A 19,367-nucleotide genomic window follows, 5' to 3' on the forward strand; every position below is an offset into this window, starting at 1 on the left:
GTGGATAAGTCACTGTTCTTTAGAATTTGCCTGGATTCATGTGTGTATTACTAAGACTATCACCACTCCAGCTAATCTCCCCAATTTAAAGCAAAGATGGATATGATCTGTTTTTAAATGGTATGATCACTTAGCATCCATTTTTGTTCCATCTAGGGGACTAAAGGATGTCATGTGGCATGTAGAAGTCCTTAGTAAATATACTACAAAGGCACTCAATGATTCACTAAATAACATCTCCCTACTTAATACCAAAGTCTCACAGATATGCAAGGCAGTCCTACAAAATAGAATGGCCTTAGATGTCCTGACAGCAACACAGGGTGGCACATGTGCAACTATCAAAGCAGAATGTTGCGTGTACATCTCAGACTATCACAAAAATATCACAGGACTAATAAAAGATATGAATACTCAGATCAAGGCCCTTACAAGATCCTTCTCTCTCTCAGTGAGTGGTTTAAGTTCCTGGTTTGGAGGAGGACTGTGGCCATCAATTAAAAATCTCTTTCTTGGGTTTCTCATTCTTATAGCCTTACTAATCTTTTTTTTAAAGATTTTATTTATTTATTTGACAGACAGAGATCACAAGGAGGCAGAGAGGCAGAGAGGAGGAAGCAGGCTCCCTGCTGAGCAGAGAGCACGATGCAGGGCTCGATCCCAGGACCCTGGGATCATAACCCGAGCTGAAGACAGAGGCTTTAATCCACTGAGCCACCCAGGCGCCCCAAGCCTTACTAATCTTAATATGTTGCTTTGTTCAGTGTTTCTCTACTTGTTGCAGAGACTCCATTGCTGCAATGATTTCACCACGACAGATGATCCTGACCACGCACAGAGACACTTCTTCACTGACCGCGCTGGATTCAGCTGCCTCCACCTTTCATAACTCCCCTATACGTTCCTCACCTGATCAATGTTGACTCGAATAGGCAGGGACGACTCTACGCCCCTATTCAGCAGGAAGCATTTACAGAAGATGAGACCTTCCATCTTCAACTACCTTAAAGATTCTAAGGGTCAAAATTGTTCAGGGGGGAATAATGAGGGAGCAGGAGGCTGGCTGAAGACAAAGAAAAAGCTGGAACCTTGCACTCCCTCTCCATCCACTCACCCTCAGTAATATGTGTAGCATTCCTCAGGCACCCCTGACCGCCATAAGAAACAGTTAACTTGCAGAGATCACAATCCTGCAAGACAGAGTCTCCCTTGGTTTACAAATGTCCTAGAGATCTACAAAGAAGTTACCTTATCAATAGCACAATTTCCAGAGGCAAATAACTCTATTCGTCAAGCCCTAAATAAAGTTAAGTTTCTTCTAAACCAAATCTCACTAACAAAGACGCTTGATAGCAGAAATATGAATGGCTTGCCAAAAGGCATTGATCAAGCCTCAAGGCCTCTGGTATGCCAGCACCTTGTAGGCCCTCTTTAGCATATGAAAGCTCTGTTGAAATCTCCCTTCCCCTCCCCATAACCTACCATGTCTCCCAACCCAGGGCAGCAGCTCTTCCTGCCCACGGGTCCAGTCCCCGTGCTTTAATAAACCACTATTTTGCACCAAAGATGTCTCAAGAATTATTTCTTGGGTCATCATCTCTGGACCTCAGCCCACTGAACCTCACCTAGGTCTAGAACTTCATCACCATGATTCAGAGAAGGAGAAAATGACCTCCAGAAATGGCTCTGGCTTGTTATGTCAAAACTCCCACATCCCATTTTCTTGGGCAACCCATTTCAAAGTCATTTCCCATAGAATGACCTGGTGGAAAATGCTCAGGACCATCCATTGCCTAAGCAATGGTGGTGATGTTTGCCCAGTGCCTGTCTCAATCCGCTGTCCTTTCATGTCCTTTCACGGCAGGCTCTCAGCACCAAGGACATTGTCTCTCTCCTCTGGCATGTCCATGCTCAGATGTTAATGAAAAGAGAAATCAAACACTGGTTGTCCCTCAGAAGCAAAAAATGACGTTACCGAGGTGACCAAGCAGCTCAGACATTGAACCTTCTGCCTTCAGCTCAGGACCTGATCCTAGGGTCCTGGGATGGAGGCCCACATTGTGCACGCTGCTCGAAAGAGGAGCCTGCTTCTTCCTCTCCCTCTGCTACTCCCCCAGATTGCGATCTTGGCACTCTCTGTCTCTCTCTCTCTCCTTCTCTGTCTTTCTGTCTTTCAAATAAAATCTTGAGGAAAAATGAGTTTACCTGAGGAAGAGTGGGAGTTTCCTCTGTGTTGGGGCCTTGACATCAACTATGTGGCGGTTTCTGACCAATGGGGCCCTAGTGAAGGACCAGGAATGTGTAGCATGGGCCACGTTCCCTCACTTCTCTGCAAGGTCAGCACAGTCGCCCAAGGCCGTCCTGAAGGCCAGTTGAAGCTCACGGCTCCTGGGGTTCTGCTTGGCTCCCAAGCTGATTCAAACTCCCAGCGGTCACATAGGACCCTGCCGAGAACTCTCTTGCCTTCCGCTCCCAAAGGTCACACTTTGACCCTGCCAAGAACTCACTCGCCAATCCCGAGGAGCAGTTGATGGTACAAACAAACATGGAGGTGGCCATGTGGGCTGGGGGTGGTTGGTTTCAGGGAGGAGACGGATGAATGTGAGTGGCCCACACTTGATGTGCAGACTGCTCTGAGGAGCCTGGATGGAAGTGAGGCTACGCTGGCTGGACTGAGTCCCTCCCTACTCTCTTATTTTTTGCCAGCATCCCCTGTCTACTCTCAGGTCTCTTGATCCCCTCTGGAGACTGTAGGTTTAGCGGACAGTCTCCTGTCTCCCTCCCTAGGCCGGGCCTGGAGAACCCAGCCAGCAGTACCTTTGAAAGCAGGAGACAGTCCATTGTTCAGCTGCCGTGTGTTCTGTCCATCCACCCAGTGGCACAGCCCATTTCCATCCACTCCCAGGCATCAAGCAGACGGCCTGTGAAGCCCTCCACATCAACCCATGAGAACACCCCACTATCTTCCAGTGTCTCTCCTTCTAACAACAGCTGCATTTTGACCACTGACCATTCCTCTCTGATTTTGTCATGTCCATCAGGAAGAGGTGACCGGCAATTCGCTCCCCTCAAATGTGGTGCCTTGATCACACAAGATTCTCCTGATCCAGGGAGAGAAGTGTGGCGTGTGATGTGTGTTGTCCCTGTAGGACTGTGTCCAAAATTGGCATTCAGAAAGAGTATGGTTTTCTGAAAGTAGAAGCGATTTAAGGAAGGCAGCTTCCCCATGAAATCCCAATGAAATAACACAGACAAATGAACAAATACAGGTATCGAACCCAGAGGAGGAATCAGAGGGTGGTTAGGAAAAGCCAAAGAGAAGAAGCTGGTCTCTGAAAAAGGGAGGCAGCCAGCTTGAGAGAAGAGAATTGAGAAAATTGATAGGCACATACCCGTAGAACAGCAGTTGAGATTTCCCATTGTGGGGACCTTTTTACCCGTTCACCCAAATGCCAGGGGCTCAGCTCACATAGTGACAGTTGAAACAGAAGGATGGATGCGTGTCATCAGGTCACCGTGGTGATGGCTCATGACAGAACTCTCAGGGTGAAGGTATCCCTGCACACTGTGGGGTCATGGAGGGAAGTGGGTTGGGGAGGGGCCAATTGATGATGGGCATTGAAGAAGGCACTTGTTATGGTCAGCTCTGAGTGGTGGAGAGAAGTGATGAGTCCTGAGTTGTACTGCAGAACACAATACTGTGCTGTAAGCTAACTAACTGCATTTTTGGACATTAAAAAAGGATACTCCTGAGGGCACCTAAGAGACTGAAATGTTCATTTTACTATCTGCTACTCTGGAAAACTCCTATTAATACGAGATTATTTCACAGTCTCTCCAGAAGTTCTTGGGTGGCTCAATAGGTTGAGTATTGGTCATCGGCGCAGGTCCTGCTCTTGGAGTCCAGGACCAAACTAGCATCAGGCTCCCTACTTAGGGGGAGTACTGTTCCCTCTGCCCCTCACCTTAGTCATTCCTGCTGTGTTGAATAAGGACCCTACAATTGCACTACTGGGTATTTACCCCAAAGATACAGATGGAGTGAAAAGAAGGGCCGTCTGTACCCCAATGTTTATAGCAGCAATGGCCACGGTCGCCAAACTATGGAAAGAACCAAGATGCCCTTCAACAGGCGAAAGGATAAGGAAGATGTGGTCCATATACACTATGGAGTATCATGCCTCCATTAGAAAGGACGAATACCCAACTTTTCTAGCAACACGGACGGGACTGGAAGAGATTATGCTGAGTGAAATCAGTCAAGCAGAGAGAGTCAATTATCATATGGTTTCACTTATGTGTGGAGCATAACAAATAGCATGGAAGACATGGGGAGATAGAGAGGAGAAGGGAGTTGGGGTAAATTGGAAGGGGAGGTGAACCATGAGAGACTATGGACGCTGAAAAACAACCTGAGGGTTTTGAAGGGGTGGGGGGTGGGAGGTCGGGGTACCATGTGGTGGGTATTATAGAGGGCATGGATTGCATGGAGCACTGGGTGTGGTGCAAAAATAATGAATACTGTTATGCTGAAAATAAAAAATAAATTTTTTAAAAATAGGAAAATATGTAAAGGGCTTCCTGCAGGGCTCCCCTCCCCATGAAGGCCCTGTGTGCCTTCCAGGAGCCCCTTGGGGCCAAGGGTGACAGTTCCTAATCTCTGTGGGGCAGAGTGCCTGAGCCACAAGCTAAGGATACAAACATACGTTTGTCATTTTTCAGTGAGCTGCATTAATTTGGATCACAAGGTGCCCTTTCTGCAGGGGACAGAGAGATACCTTTTGAAAACCCTGGATTCTCCCTGGCTGTCCATTTTCAAAGGCCCTTAGTGCACTGACCACCCTCTTGCCAGCCCCCCATCCTCCATTTCTGGTCTGCAGGGAGGGTTGCCCTTTGTGGACAGCGGGTCGTCTCCAGCACTGGATGGCACCTCCATGACCTGCATACATGGCATGCACATGTGGTGTCCCTGCATGGACACAGAGGATGAGGCATCTGACAGCTGGTAGGACCCTCTTGTCTGCCGAGGTCAGTCTGTGCACTCTGGAGTGTTTGGAACCAAAACCTCTCTGCTCGTTTCACCCCTTGTGCGTGCACTCCCGGGAGCCTGCATGCAGGGGGCCACATCCATTGTAAGTCCCTGCGGGCCTGGCCACTGCCATGTGGTCTCTTGGAAAGTGACCATTGATAACTCCTTGGCAACAACCCAGGGGATGTAGGCATTTACAGGCAGCAAATATAACATGATTTCTTTACAGTAGTTTCTACCTGGAGCACCTGGGTTTCTCAGTCGCTTCAGCAGTTGCCTTCGCCTCAGGTCCAGGCCCTGGGATCCAGCCCGAGTCAAGCTCCCTGCTCAGGGAAGGAGTGCCTGCTTCTCCTTCTGCATTGGCCTGTTGCTCGGCCTGCTTGGGAGCTCTCTCTCTCTCTGCCAAAGAAGTGAATAAATTCCTTACAATATAAATCAACAAGTTAATGGAAATGATACGAAAATGAAGATATTTTATGAGTTCTGGAACATAATTCGATGGTAGGAGAACAAAACCAAACTAGTAACAGCATTTATTTACACAGGACAATACAATCGTCATGCTGCTTCAGGTAACAAAATTAGACCCTTTTACCCCATTGATATCTAAATAGATCATTTTTCTGGCACAGTTTTGGAAACCTTTCTTAATAATGTTATAAAAATATGTACTTTTAAGAAGTTTTGAATAATACCCAGTCATCTCTGTCCTTTTGGAAAATGTCAGATAACAATTAATTGGAGTTTAAGACTTGGCGAGGGTTTCCTTGGTGGTGGTGGTGTGAAGACAAGTCTAGCTATTTAGAGTATCTTAGAGACTACAGTGGAGGAAATTGGATGGATTTTGATGTTCTGTCAAAATAGACTTTTTTTTAAGATTTTACTTATTTATTTGACAGACAGAAATCAAAAGTAAGCAGAGGCAGGCAGAGAGAGTGGAGGAAGCAGGGTCTCTGTGGAGCAGAGAGCCCAAAGTGGGGCTCGATCCCAAGACCCTGGGATCATGACCTGAGCTGAAGGCAGAGGCTTTCACCCACTGAGCCATCCAGGCACCACCAAAACAGACATTTTATTTCTGACCGCCAGGGATGGTTCTTTGGAAAGAAATTTTCCAAAAAAGACTGAATTGGAAACCCACTTATTTCAGGAATCTGAATTTAAGGTGAAGTGGACTTTGGCATTTGAACATTTCCTCTGATGTTTGCCGTCACCTGACGATGTATAAATAGCCTACCGTGGCCCTTTGCCTTGGTGCATCTTTGTGTCAGTAAAGAAGTGGGTGATGGAAAAGAAAAGAAAAAAAAATGGGACACTTCTGTTTGGGGAATTAGGGATGGTCATCTGGGAGACACAGAGTGGAGATAAATCAGGTGTGCTCCCGATTTTGAGCAGGGAGTACAGGTTCAGGAGGGAAAAGAACAGGCACATGTTTTGCAAGGACAACGATGAGTGCTGGCAGCTAACAGGTGTCTCTCTTTCAGTCCAGAGTAGAGGGATGTGTACCAGGTGGTGGGAGATCTGTCACTGAGCAGGTCCATGGGCCGGACGTCAAAAATTCACGGTGCTCGGACATTTGACACAAGAGATGTGCCTATACTTTCCTTCCTGATCGTCCTTCACACTCTAGTTTCAGAGTGGCTCTCTTAGCAAAGCTTCCATCGTGATGAATCTTCCTTGAGAATTCTCGTCTATATCTTTTCTGCCATCCTTCTAACAGGAAAACAGCAACAATCCGAGTGTGATTTCCTACCATATCTTCTCACTGTCTGGGTGGGTGGCATCCTGCTTCAGGTACCTTCTGCCCCTGGAAGGTGGCAGGTTCCTAGTTCCTGCATCATCCAAGCTAGTTGAGTCTTCAGACTGCATCCCGCTAAGAAGAAGACTTGAGGACGGCCCATCTCGATGGGACTTAGGGTCTCATTTCTGGATAGTCCTGATGGCTGAATTGCATTCTTGGAGGAAAACTGATTTTGACATTTTCAGTAGTACTGCAAGGAGAAACGCAAGGTAGAAGCCACTGGAAGACGACCATTTAAAATAATCAAGAGGCCAAGCAGTGCATTTCTTGCTCCGATGCTGGGCCTTTCCTCATCCGTTCTCACAGAGAGATTCTGGAGGAATGGCAAGACCCATGCCGATGTGTTCTGGCACCGGTGTTCTTCCTCTGGAAGCAAGCCTGCTGTCCCCTTGACCCTCAGCTCCTAGGGGCTGTGTGGGTCTGCTGTTGTGCTGGGTGGATGAAAGTCCCTGGTCAGGGAAGGAGGAGGACACCGCACCACACACCCTCTGGGGATGCCCAGGGCTTTGCCCGCACAAGCTCAGTGCAGTTCCAAGAGAAGGAGGTGGTTCCCGACCCCCTGATCCTTGTCTCTTTCCACCTGTAGGTGTGAAGAAATACCGGCCCTTTGGGGTCATCCCACCAGCCTCCGAGATCATCAGCCTGAGCCCATCTAGCGTGCCGTGGAGGTGTTTGTGAGGGAGACCGGTATGCTCTGGGTGCCCCTGCCCTCTGGGAGTCCTGGGCTGCCTCTCTCAGGGGTATGGCTGCATGCCCCTGTTGAGAAGCATGGTTCCAGGGAACTGTGGGAAGGGGAGACTGTGGGTTCCAGATCCCTGCTGGGAATGAGGAGATCTGTGGAGGGCTGGACCAACCCAATGGACAGAGAGATGCTTCCAGTCTTGCCCTCAGAACTGAAGGATTATTTCACCCCTGGAGGTATCCTCCTGCTTCCCAGGATGTGCTGCCAGAGAGAGGCAGGGAATGCCTCCTGGGGAATCCAGGCATGTGCGGACCTTGGCCTCTGCTGAGAAGTCTGTGCTCGGTGGCCCACGGTGCCAGGTGGGCCTGTAGCAACCCGATATCCACGTCAGCTGGTAACAGTCCCTTCTCAGGTCTGAGAAAGCCCCGTGGCTCATTGTTTATAGCCCTTTGTGATATGATGAAGCCCCTGAGTTTGTTGTCCTAGCTGCCCTTTCTTTGGTGCCTCCCAGAGGGATGTCATGTCTCGTGGAGCACTATGTGGGCTCATTCTGAGACAAAGGCCCTGTCCCTTCTCCCCTCCTCTGCTGGGGCTCCTGCTAGGGTCAGCTGGGGCAGTTAGAGTGTCATGCCTCTGGCCAGCCATCATGGGCATTCCTTCTGCAGGGAGAGTCCCAGGCTGGCAGGAGAAGTGGGCATGGTCGCTGGGACAGCCCTCTGAAATGGGTCAGGTGACCTTTCAAACTCTGGGGAGGTGAAGGGTTCCTAACATCACAGCAGCACACAGGCCATACCGTAGGTGGGTTTTTCTGGACCCATCAGACATCCTGTGCAAGACGTGAGGACGAGTGAAATGTGCTGCCTGGAGTGGAGGTTATGTTGGTGTCTGGGGCTTCTGTCCCCAGGGGATATTCAGGCCGGTGGGCTGGGGGCTAAGGGGCAGGTTATTTGGGGCCAATGTGCCTTGCTTCTGAGGCGCCCCCTGTGTTTGAGCAGGAAGGCGGGGCTATAGTTCGATCTAGCACCTGGGCCCACGTTGATCACCACGGTAATTGTGTTGAGGGAGCACATCGCTGGCCTGCTGGAGTCTGCGGCCCCTCAACTGCTTTTTGATGGCCTGCACCCAGGGCCCAGGGCCCCTGGGGCACATCCAGAGTCCCAGGGCCCAGACAGATGCTCATAGGAAAGGACTGGAGCCAGGGAGGGAGGGGCGGAGGCAGGCAGACCCAGGCAGCCATGGCAGCCAGCCAGGTCACCGGGGTTCCCAAGCCTGGCTCTATGCTCTGTGCTTTATTGGAGGGTTGGTGTTTATCAGGGCAAAATGTGCACAGTGTGACATCTGTCATAGCCAGGGCCCTGAAGTGGAAGGGTATTGGGGAAGACGAAGGCAGTTGTTATTGTTGTTTTTCTTGTTGAGTTCCAGGGTCCACAAGAGCCATGTCTTAGCAAGTAAAGACCAGAGGCCCATTTCAGCCTCATGGAACTCCTGGCAGTCAAATCTCTAAGCATGTATTAGGGGGAGTTCTTCCAGAAGCTATGTTAAGACTTTGACAGATGGTGGGGCCCTGGTTTTGGCCTCCTTGATCCTGCACTCCCTGCTGGGATGGAGGAGCCTGCTTTCCGTCATGGCAGACTTTGTGTTTCCCCACTTGCAGGTCCTGAGACCTCGAGTTAATGCTCTCTTTGTTTTTACAGGTGGTGCTTCAAGACTTAGGGGGCGTGGCCTCCTGGGCAGCATCCAAATTATCTGGCCTCTGTGTCTTTGGTGCAGATGGAAGTGCAGCACATCCAGGAGTGTGACCGCTGTCATCTCCTTGGTGCACGTGCATCTCAGTGGTAAGTTGTCTTATTCTGAACCTCCCGCCTGGGCTGAGGTTCAGGCCTTGACCTGGGTATCTTTCTTACTAGCTTCTGTCTTTCTTCAGGAGGAAAAGTTAGCCTCTTCTTGTTGATTAACTTGGTGATGTACCCTTAACCAGAATGTCTAGAGTTGGCTGCAGGGGAAAATTACTTCTTGGCACATATGGAGAAGGTTCTGCAAGTCCCTGCCCCACACAAAACTTCTGAACTCCAGGTTGCCCCTGGTAGCAGAGTCCTGAGTTATTGCAGCCTAACTTTATAAATAAACATTTTCTCGGTGATCGACATTCTGCCCACACTTGTTTTATTGGACCATTCATCTTGAGTAAAAAATCCAGGGCATCTTTACAAATGGATGTCTGAGTGGACTTTGGCACACGTTCTCTCTCTCTCACTCCTGTTCTTTTTTTTGGGGGGGGGAGTGGAAGTTTCAGAGGATGAGAGAGACCCTTCAGCAGGCTCCCCATGCCTTCCATAGCCTGACTCAGGGCTCAATTCCATAACCCTGACATCATAACCTGAGCCAAAGCCAAACGTTGGTCCCTTAACTGAAAGAACCTCACAGGCATTCCTGGACAGGATTTGTGTTTGTCTTTATCGAAGGGACCATAAGAACCCCCTCCTGTTCTAAAATCTTCTGAATTGGGGAGTATTTCCACATCTTCAGTGGTTGTATACCCTCTCAGGTCCAGAGATATGTAGCTGTTCTTGGTGGTGGAGAAAAGCCCTTGGCTCCCACGTTCTCATAGACAGGGAGGAAGCCCTCACTGCCTGATGCTGAACTGTCAATGTTTTCCTGCCCTGGTCGCAACAGGTCTCCCAAAGAACACCTTTGTATAAGATGGCTTCATTTTTCTACATATAGCTGTCCCAGCACCATTTATTGAAGAAACTGTCTTTTTCCCACTGTATATTTTTTCCTGTTTTGTCAAAGATTATTTGACCATAGAGTTGAGGGTCCATATCTGGGATCTCTACTCTGCTCCACTGGTCTATGTGTCTGTTCTTATGCCAGTACCATGCTGTCTTGGTGATCCCAGCTTCGTAGTAAAGCTTAAAATCAGGTAGCGTGATGCGCCCCATTTTATTTTTGTTTTTCAACATTTCCTTAGCAATTCGGGGTCTCTTCTGATTCCATACAAATTTTTGGATTATTTGCTCCAGCTCATTGAAGAATACCAGTGGAATTTTGATCAGAATAGCGTTAAAAGTATAGATTGCTCTAGGCAGTATAGACATGTTAACAATGTTTATTCTTCCGATTCAAGAGCATGGAATGATCTTCCATCTTTTTGTGTCTTCTTCAATTTCTTTCATGAGTGTTCTGTAGTTCCTCAAATACAGATCCTTTACCTCTTTGGTTAGGTTTATTTCCAGGTATCTTATGGTTCTTGGCGCTATAGTAAATGGAATCGATTCTCTAATTTCCCTTTCTGTATTTTCATTGTTAGTGTATAAGAAAGTCACTGATTTCTGTACATTGACACTGTATCCTGCCACGTAGCTGAACCCAGGAGATCAAAAAAAAAAAAAAAAAAACTGAAACAATTCATGGAAACCAATGAGAATGAAGACACTTCGGTCCAAAACCTATGGGATACAGCAAAGGTGGTCTGAAGGGGGAAATACATAGCCATCCAAGCCTCCCTCAAAAAAATTGAAAAATCCAGAACAAAGCAGCTGTCTCTACACCTTAAAGAACTGGAGAATCAACAACAAATCAAGCCAACTCCACACATAAGAAGGGAAATCATCAAGATTAGAGCTGAGATCAATGAGATAGAAACCAGAGATACAGTAGAATGTATCAATGAAACTAGAAGCTGGTTTTTTGAACGAATCAATAAGATCAATAAACCATTGGCCACACTAATCCAAAAGAAAAGAGAGAAAGCCCAAATTCGTAAAATTATGAACGAAAAGGGAGAGATCACAACGAACACCAAGGAAGTAGTAACAATCATCAGAAGTTATTATCAACAGTTATATGCCAATAAGCTAAGCAACCTAGATGAAATGGATGCATTCCTGGAAAACTATAAACTCCCAAAACTGAACCAGGAAGAAACTGACAACCTGAATAGACCGATATCTAGTAACGAGATTGAATCAGTGATCAAAAACCTCCCAAAAAACAAGAGCCCAGGACCTGACGGATTCCCTGGGGATTCTACCAAATTTTCAAATAAGAAATAACACCTATTCTCCTGAAACTGTTTCAAAAAATTGAAGCAGAAGGAAAACTTGCAGACTCTTCCTATGAAGCCAGCATTACCCTGATCCCTAAACCACGCAAGGACCCTACCAAAAAGGAGAATTTCAGACCAATATCACAGATGAATATGGATGCTAAGATTCTCCACAAGATTCTAGCAAACAGGATCCAACAGCACATTAAAAAGATTATCCACCATGCCCAAGTGGGATTCATCCCTGGGCTGCAAGGATGGTTCAACATTTGCAAATCAATCAATGTGATACAACAAATTCATATGAGAAGAGAGAAGAGCCACATGGTCCTCTCAATCGATGCAGAAAAAAGCATTTGACAAAATCCAGCATCCGTTCCTGATTAAAATGCTTCGTGAACTTCATCAAATCTATCTATGAAAGACCCACAGCAAATATAATCCTCAGTGGGAAAAAGCTTGCAGCCTTCCCATTGAGATCAGGAGCATGACAAGTATGCCCACTCTCACCACTCTTGTTCAACATAGTATTAGAAGTCCTAGCAACAGCAATCAGACAACAAAGAGAAATAAAAGGTATCCAAGTTGGCAATGAAGCAGTCAAACTCTCTCTCTTCGCAGATGACTGGATTCTTTATATGGAAAACTCAAAAGACTCCACCCCCAAACTACTCATACAGCACCTTTCTATAAGATGAAATTAATTTGCAAGCCCCCAGGTGGCGCAGTTGGGTAAGCATCTGCCCTTGGTTAAGGTCAGGATCCCTGGATCTTGGGGTTTCAAGCCCTGTATTGGGCACCCTTCTCCCTCTTCCTCGCTGCCCGACCCCGACTATTCTTGCTCGCTCGCTAGCTCTGTCACTATCCAATAAGTGAAGTAAATAGAGATATTCCTAAGCGTGTAATTAATTTGTAAATCCTTTCACTTTGTGAGACAGTATTAGTAGAATGAAGGACACATGAGAGGCAGATCACAAACCATATGTTTGTTGAATCTTGTGGCTGTTCATCCTTGTGATCTATATACTTCGATAGGTTCGTGTTTTCGTGAACATCCATTAATCGCCTTGTGTTCTGAGATTCTGAGTTCACCCTCGACTTAATGTTCTCATGGATCCCCGGCAGTGTTACTTCCTGTGACCCCACTTGCTAGCAAGAGACAGTACCTGTGTCATTTGTAAGAGGTCGTAAAGGAAACATCCCCCGTTCTTACTTGGCATAGTGTGCATGGTTGTGACACCCTGCCTGTTTGGTGAGACTGGCCTTTATGCAAGTACTGATGGATCAGAGCAGATGTGCTTGATTTCTGGTTATTGGTTACTGGAATAGTGCATTCTGTATCCCTCAGAACGGCGCCCTGTTGTATGTGTTTGCAGTGTCTGAGTTTGTATCACAGTGTCACCCCAAGGAATTCCTTAGGAGGTATTTGCCCAGTGATTCTCTGATGGGAGTGTCTGGGGAAGAATTTCCCCCCATTGCATTGGGATCAGTGATTCCTCGGTGTGAGGGTGTCATTGCTGGCTAGGGAAGAAGGGATACCTGAGCCCATTCCTTTCCACATCAGACCGAGAGGATTTTCTAGTGTGCGAATCCTCCCAGGTCCTTCCTCTGTTGGCTCCGTGAGGAATGGGATCCCCATATGGGATTTCCTCGGCATTTAGCCATAGCAATGATGCAGGGGGTCCCAGGAGGTGCCTGCAACTTCAATCCCATGTGAGGGATGAAGCACATTCTGAGATGGTAGCGGGAGCCTCAGGCCTGAGCCCACCTGAAGCTTCTCCCACCAGGATACAGCGCTTGTGGCTCTCCCCGTGTGAGTTCTCTGGTGTTGGGAAAGGGCCCACTACTGGCTAAAGGCTCTGACTCAGTGACGAGAGACAAGGGGTTTGTACTGTGTGATCTCTGTGGCGGTGAGAAAGTTGGCATGTCTGGGTACAGGCGGGACCCCAGTGATGACAGACACTGATTTCGCTGCTCTGAGTTTTCTGGTGTCTCCAAATGTGAGAGCTGTATCTAACAGCTCTTCCACGTTGACCGCATTTATCAGGGTTCCCGCCAGTGTGGATCCTCGGATGCTGGCTAAGGGTGTGGCTGGCCTAAATGTTTTCCCCTGAAGATGGCATTCAACTGGTTTCTGCCTGTGGGAACGTGTCCATGGCCTCGAAGGGATGCATGTTGCTGTGAGCTCTTGTGCAGCAATCCCAGCACATGGCTTCTATCCCGTGTGAGGTCCTGGACATGAAAAAGATCAGAGATCTCTGAAGGAAGGGTCTCCCACCTTCGTTTCATCCCTGAGGTGCATCTCCGGTGGTCTTGCTGGGTAAAGAGCTGAGCACTGCCCTGGAGTTGTTCCCCCCATGTGTGTCATGTCTCCATTCCTCAGAAGGGTGGGTTCTCTCGTGTCTCCCGAGGTTAGAGCCCCGCCCAAAGGCTCTCCCACACTGGGGAGATGGGTGTGCTGCGATCCAGGATGGGCAAGCCCTGATGTCCCTGGCACCAGGGACACATGGCTGAAGGCTCTTCCACATTGTCAACAAATACAAGGTTTGTCTTCCCAGGACACAGCATACATGGAGTGAGGTGAGGGACGTGAGACATCTCAGTGCTGTTCCCCAGCATTGGCCGAGTTCCTGTGCAGTGTGATCCCTCTGCTAATGGCCAGAACAGCAGGGGCTGTGGCAGGATTGCTCACTCATGTTCCTCCCTTCCTGACTCAAGGTACACATTCCAGCCCCTTCCTTCAGGAATGGTCACTGCATCTACCCCTGCAAGCCACTTGTAGTTGGGTGCCGTGTTCCTTTCCGGAATTCAGATAGATCTTTCTACATGGTAGCCTCACCCCCACGTCAACTGCTGATTAAATTTTTGATGTTTCCGTTTCAAAGACTATATACCCGTGAGTCGTGCTGAAGCCAGTGACTTTTCCAGATACTCGGGTGGTGGCTTGACTTGAGGCCCATTTCAGCTGAGAAATGAAACTCTTCAGGTTTCTGGTGGGACAGCCCATGTTCTCAGAGTCTTGGATGACAGGGGATTGTGGGGAATGCTTAGCGTAGCCCGTGTCCAGCTCTCATGTGGATGGCCAGGGTTCATGACCCTGAAGCTTCCCGTTGACTTGCAGAGCAGACCTTTGAGATGCCCCCATGTGGGTCTCCCTTCATCCTTTATAATAGGGAACGTATTGCCGTGAGCTCCTGGGTCTTGTACACACAGAAAGAGTCCCGGAACACTAGGTGAAAAAGTACTGAAGTGCTGTGTGGGGACTAACAGAACAGAACGAGAAAAGGAAAGAAAGGGAGGAAGGAAGGAATACAAAGAACAAAAAGATTCAGGGAAGGAAGGAAGGGAGGGAGGGAGGGAGGGAGGGACGGATGGTGGGCTTGAAAAAAGGATAAGAGAAACTGGTAGAGAGGCATTAGGGGAAAGAAGAATTTTGAAAGTTGTGAGACAAACATCTGAGAGTTAAAATTTGAGCTTGATGACAAAGGAAAGAAATGGGTCCTCTACTCAGGAGCAGAAACTGGTTATAGGGTATTAGTGATGAGAATCTATGGACCAGATAAACCTGTGAAACAAAGAAAGTGAGGATGGGATGCTGGGGAGTTTCGGAGAGGCAAAGTCAACCATGTCGAGAACTGAAAGAGGTGCCATGTGAGAGTTTCAGTGCAAGAATCACAGAAGTGTCCTGTCCTCGGAGGACTCAAAATGTGCGGTGGGTTAGGTGGGTGGAGTCAGAAGAGTTGACAGAAATGGGCCAATGTTGCAGGGTTTTTTCCACAGGAAACCTACAAGAGACAGGACTGATGTAGAAAAGAAAGAAGTCTTGAGACAGCTTCGCTGGCAGCAGGTGATTTCTATTAAAGCACAGGGAAATGATTCTTGGGTAGAAAGGGTTGTTTGCTGGGGTCATGACGGGAGGCTGATGCTCTGGGAGGGCATTGGGGGAGGTCAGGCAAAAGGGAGGTTTTGCAAGAACGAGGCAGAAGGACAGAGAACACCCAGGATATGGGAGGCTTTGCTCTTGTGAAGGGAAGGTGGATTTTCCTTCTACGAAGGCGTTAATTGAAAGATGGTTGGGAGTTTCCTGGAGGAATGTTACCTTCCTCCTCTCAAAGGTCCTTCTCAAGGGACTGCAGTTTTGAAAGGAAACTCTGTCTTACGGACATTTCCTACAGCCTCAGCCTCCCTCAGTGTCGTGGAGGGAAGGGAGATGTCAGGGCTTCAGGAAACGGAGGTCTGGGCCTCTGGAAGGTTGCTAGCCTCTCGTTCAGTGAGCCTCTTCCTGAAGAATCACAAGGACTTTTACAAACTGAGGGAGACTCCAGTCTTGATGGGTTTTGATCCCCATCTGTGCAGAATCTGTTTTTTTCCTTTCCTCAGATTCAGGGCAGTCAGAGCGCCTGAGGAATGTCCCCTGTATCACAAGTTGAGGGGCGGTGTGGCGTGCCAGCTCCTGCTTGGTGCTCAGCTAGCCTTCTCCTTCCTCCTCGTGTGCCCCCTGACAAGTGCAGAGCCTTGCATGTTTAAGGTTGTTGAAGGAGGATGGTCTCACCTTCTGTAACTTCTTCCTGCTGAATAGGAGTGTAGAACTGTCCCTATGTGTGGGTCGTTCCTGGTCAGGTGGAGTAGGCCCAGCTGGGGGAGGCGTCAGCTGTCAGAGTTGTAAAAGGAAGAGGCCACTGAGTGCAGGGGAGAACTTGTGACTGGATCTTCCTGAGCGGAAAGGACCATCTGTCCTCTGGAAGATGGGGTGGGAAACAACACAACAGGGTTAGAAGAAGAAAGAGAAGGAGAATCCCCATGAAGAGTCCCCTGATAGTGGGTGAGAACCCTCCCTCAGGCCAACAGTTGAGCCAGCCCTTAAGAAGAGGGATCCTTGGAAGTGGGGGATTTGAGCAGTGGTGTCTTTAGGGACCCAGAGTACTCTTTGAGATCATGGGGAATGTATGCACAGCACTGTGTCTTTCGATGGGCAAAGGCTCCACATTGTGCAGCAGTTACCACCTCTGAAGCCTTTGTGTTTTGTAGAACTGCTTTATGCGTTGGGATCATTCCCGTATTTCATTGAGAAATCCTGTTTGGTGTGATATGGTGGGCCTTGAATGTGTACTCAGTAAGGACTTCCCCATGCCCCACGACATCCTCCATTCCCAAAGAGGGACAATGATGGATGCTAGGTGGCCACGTTAGGAGAACAGAGCACCCGTGCACCGTTGCTTGAAATGGGGAAGATCGGCTGGGTCTGTGATGCACCCACGCATTTAGCCCATCCCAAATGTCTGGTGGCCTCTGGAGCTTGGGAAAGCCATGAGCCCAGGTTAGTGCTTCATGGCCATTGCGTCCCAGCTAGTGTCCCTTATCCAATCCCGAGTCTCCTTGAACCACAGTCAGGCTTTCAAGGGCTCCTCGGATTGGGAGGGCCATTCTTGGAACATGCAACCATTCCAGGTCCATATCGGGTTGGAGGGTTCTGGCTTGGGAAGAAGAGCCATTTCTGTCAATTGCTTCATGGGCGAAGAGGACGAGGAAGGCCTGTTGGAGTCTGGATAAATGCTTGTATGATTTGTTGCCAGTGAGAACCAAAAGGTGGGCACTAGGATCTCTTCCCTGGGGGCAGACAGGTTTGCTGACAGGCTTTGGCCTCAGCAGTCCGAGTTTGACTGATGAGAGCATACATGGTTCTTCTTAGTCCCTTTCCCTGAAACTGTTGCCATTGCTAAAGCACCTGTTGTCTGCATTTTTGTAGGGGCATCTTCAGTCTGGTGGACTTCAGAACCTTTCCAGAGTTAGGAGCCATGGGTGTAAAGTGGTCAGGTCCAGGCTTAAGGGTGCTGGGTTTCCAGTTGGGTTGGTTTTGGGTGTTAGTTCAGATGTATCTGGAAGCGTAAGGTGGTACTTGATAATATCATTGGCTGGCTGTCATGGTTTGGTGGCCTTTGTTCTCTGTGATGCTCTGGAGCTGATGCCAAGTCCTTAGAGTCAGGATCCATCCCCGTATTAATTGGGAGGTTCCTTTTACCCCGAGGGCAGTTGGATGCTTAGCTAAAGCCTTTGTTTGCCAGTGTACCTGAATAAGGATGACTTCTTGGATCAGTAGGACTGGGAGGGAAGAAACCATTCCAAGAAGCCCTTTTGATTGGAGGTCCCGCCAGAAGATCCTCGTTAGTAGGAGTTGCTGGTAAGTGGGACAAAACTTGTCTGGGTGATAAGGGCACCCCAGGTGCACCCTCCACTCCATGTAGAGAGCGGGATCCTTCATTGTCCCCATAAGTCCTCAGAGAACTCTGTGGAGTGGTGTGTGTTCTCTGGCTTTGGGGGAAAGAATTCCTCATCCCATCCCCATCCAGCTTGTCAAGGTGCTCGTTGAGTTCCAAAGCCATGGGGGAATCAATCGCATGGTCCAGTTGCTGAATGAACCCTGAACCCATGGGGTCCCAGTATTAGGCCCGCAGAATAAGAAGCAAGGGGACTGCCCGCCCACGAGCTAATGTGGCCATGTTTCTGAGGGTGACCTCAAGTTGTCTAGCTTAGGTAAGCAACACATTTGGAAAGTCCACCAGAGTTAGATGTGAACGTCCACAAAGGTGGGTTCTTCAAACCGACTTTTCCTCTTCAAAAGAACAGTCCTTTCCAGAGATAGCCAACTCAGGGCTCATGTCCTTGGAAAGCAAGCCCCGCTTTAACCCACGTGGCACGATTATCGACTTAAGCTCAGCAAGCCTTGTGATTGATCCGGAGTGATAGCTTAGAATCTGCATCGCTGGGACATTTCCGAGGAACTGCGAACCCTTGTCTCTCAAGGCCAGAAGCCAAGGGAAGGGCTTGCCATCGGACTTGCCTGTGATACCTGTGGATTTGGGAAGGTTCCTTTCCCTGAGGTGCCTGATAGATCCTGGGGTTCCCACTCCTGCCAGGAAGTGACACTCTTTCCGCTCCTGGTGAGGTGGTGGGTAGTCTGGATGCAAGGGGTCAGGCCAGCATTCCCAAGGGGCTTGCTGGCCGCCAGCTTCCCAAAAGTCAGCCTCAGTCTCTTAAAGCCAGTTGGTCCCATCTGGGTCTCTGCCTAGCTGTCTTCGTAGGACAGTCCCATCCAAGCCTTGATCAGATCAGCCATGTTTCCAGTGATGCCCCATTCCAAGGAGAAGAGATTCTCATGGAACATCAGGAGATGCTGAGGGTTGCCATGGGAGAGGAAATGCTTTCCTGGGGCTTGATCCCAGGACTCTGGGATCATGACCTAAACCTGAGCTGAAGGCAGACTCCTAATCACCTGAGCCACCTAGGCATTCCTTGATTTATTATTTATACCTTCCTTTTTTACTTTTAAAATAGTTAGAGAATGGCTTATAATAGCTACTTTTAATTAATCAGAGCCTCCCTTCAAGTATTAAACCACATGATGTTATAGTATAACAACCTTATAGCAGTATATTCCCAATTCTTCTTTCCTGTCCTTTAAGTTCTTGCACCATATATTTTATGTTAACATGCGCTATATACACATGATACAATAATACTATTTATTTTTTAGACAGTTATCTTTTAGAGTAATTATTGGCAACCTGAAGCCCATGGGTGAAATTCAGCTCCCTATCTGCTTTTACAAATTAAGTTTCCTGGGAACACAGCCTCATGCTTTCTTCTATGTGTTGTCTGGGGCTACCTTCACAATACAGTGTTTACTATCTACTTCATTACAGAAAAAAATTTCTAACCTTTGCTTTAGAACACTTAAAAATTGGGACGGGAGGAATTAACTTAAATTTTCCTTTTTAAATTCTATTTCTATATTCTATATTCTATTTTTTAT

The 19,367-nt window shown here is 48.2% G+C and overlaps 1 pseudogene; it reads left to right on the forward strand.

Annotated features, from left to right (window-relative positions):
• LOC122899229 overlaps nucleotides 1-19,367 on the forward strand; it is a 52,624-nt pseudogene that overhangs the window by 14,818 nt on the left and 18,439 nt on the right.

The sequence above is a fragment of the Neovison vison genome, chromosome 2 (genome assembly GCF_020171115.1).
Source record: "Neovison vison isolate M4711 chromosome 2, ASM_NN_V1, whole genome shotgun sequence".
NCBI lineage: Eukaryota > Metazoa > Chordata > Mammalia > Carnivora > Mustelidae > Neogale > Neogale vison.